Source organism: Anoplophora glabripennis, unplaced genomic scaffold (assembly GCF_000390285.2).
Source record: "Anoplophora glabripennis isolate ALB-LARVAE unplaced genomic scaffold, Agla_2.0 scaffold721, whole genome shotgun sequence".
NCBI lineage: Eukaryota > Metazoa > Arthropoda > Insecta > Coleoptera > Cerambycidae > Anoplophora > Anoplophora glabripennis.
Window position 1 is genome coordinate 50,850 of NW_019416849.1, and position 1,829 is coordinate 52,678.

The 1,829-nt window shown below is 33.5% G+C and overlaps 1 protein-coding gene across 1 annotated transcript in view; it reads left to right on the plus strand.

Moving 5' to 3' along the window:
- The first annotated feature begins 260 nt into the window (after nucleotides 1–260).
- The window catches only part of LOC108909985 (putative fatty acyl-CoA reductase CG5065), a 23,735-nt gene continuing 22,166 nt past the window's right edge, over nucleotides 261–1,829 (plus strand). The window contains exon 1 of the mRNA XM_018714467.1: nucleotides 261–338. The gene's annotated coding sequence lies outside the window, so the exon portion shown is untranslated. The remainder of the gene's footprint in view (nucleotides 339–1,829) is intronic.

Genomic DNA, 1,829 nt, shown 5'->3' on the forward strand with positions numbered 1-1,829 from the left:
GCACTTTCTCTCAGTTGACCTCCAAAACAACCAAACCTGAACCCTACAAAAACGCGTTTTTTACTCGGAAATCCAAATGGGACCTAAGACACCATCAAATAAACAAGTCGAAAAACGATTCCACCGCTGCTGGAAGACGTCGTTCATGGAAGCACACGTAGAATAACGAATAACGTGGGATTAATTTTATCAGCGTGGCAGGTGGGGAGACTATTTCTATAAATTTTGCTGCTCGAGTTTCACCCTCTAGTCGTGGTTGCCCGTCGCTGCTTCTAAGGCTTGTGATAGTGGTGCGTACGGATATCCAACCCTTCCGATCAAGGATTGCAGAGGCTGTTGTAAGTCGATTGTTCTTCGAAAAATTGTTTTCCAAGGCACCCTATTCGAATCCCATATTTCAAGTTCTTAGTAGTGTAACTGTTAAGAAATTTAATTTTTATTCGGCGTTTTAATAATGTAATATGTTGTGAAAAATGTGTATAAAGACTTTTAAATAGGAATACAACATTGTGATTAATTAATAATAGTCCAAGGACGTTAAAGAAATTTTAATAATTGAACCTAATCGTTTTATTTGGATATTACTGCGTTTTGGTTTTAAAGGATATTAGTCAAATGAATATTTTCGACTTTCTGTAATATTTTGAGTATCTTTGTACAAATTGTCTTGAAAATTTGATTTTTAAAGTGGCATGGTAACTCTGTGCAGTCACTTCTAGGGGGCGGTAGTTGCATTCTCCTGTTAGTGTAAAAACCTTTTAGCCCGTCGAAAATCTGAGTTTCCGGCAAGAAATTATTAAGTCGAGTTCAATTCTAAATAAATAAGGTACGGTTTATAGTTATGTACCATTATTAATTAATCAACCTGTATATATTTCCTTTTACTTTAAACAAAGAGACAGATGATTGTAGAATTATACAGTGTTTCATAACTTTACCGACACAGAGCAGGCAAGTGCATTCCATCCATAGCCCTATTACGAATCGATAAAAAATTTGCAATTCGTAATTAAAGTGCTCTTCTTTATATAAATGGGGCATCCCTTTATTTAACAGGTATATTTCTTAAGGACAACTAGATAAAAAAATCCATAAATTAATGAAATTCGAGCCGTAGAGACTTTAAAGTGTACTAAACCGATTTTAAGAAAAGCATGTAGTGTTTGGTTCCGCAGATACATCATGACACCCTGTATATGGATTGTACGTACATTATTTATTACAGTCATAATTGTAATTACTAAAAGATTAAAGAAAATAAAAATGTGTAAATAAAGATATACGTAGTTCCATGAAAAAATGTATAGTTATATTTATTTTTTATTGACATAGGCCTTGCGGAATCAAAAAATACTATCTCTTTAGTTTTTACAGCGTTATTTGCTTAAAATTTTATCTCGACAAAATAAACTAATAGCTGAAATATTTCGGTTTGCGAGGAAGATTAAAAATTCGTTTCTTCCAAAGAGACAAAGGGGAGGTCGAGGGTCGAGGTCGTAAATCACAACTATGCTCATGGGAATAATTACATTGTTTACCTTAAAATTTCGAATTTCATACATATCACGGAGGTATATCGGGGTATACAGAGGGAAGTGAGGTGCGCCAATTTGAAAAAATTAAATTCTATTGAAATTATTTGCGATAAACATTATCTATATAGCAAAGAAATCTACTCACATGCACATAGCATACATATTGACTAATTAACAACATAAAAATATCATATTTAAGTAGTTTTAAATTATATTTAATGGACGCATAGAGACTATGTAGATGTGGCAACAGCGCTAATAATTGACTAGCAGTTGTACACACTGCGAACCTAC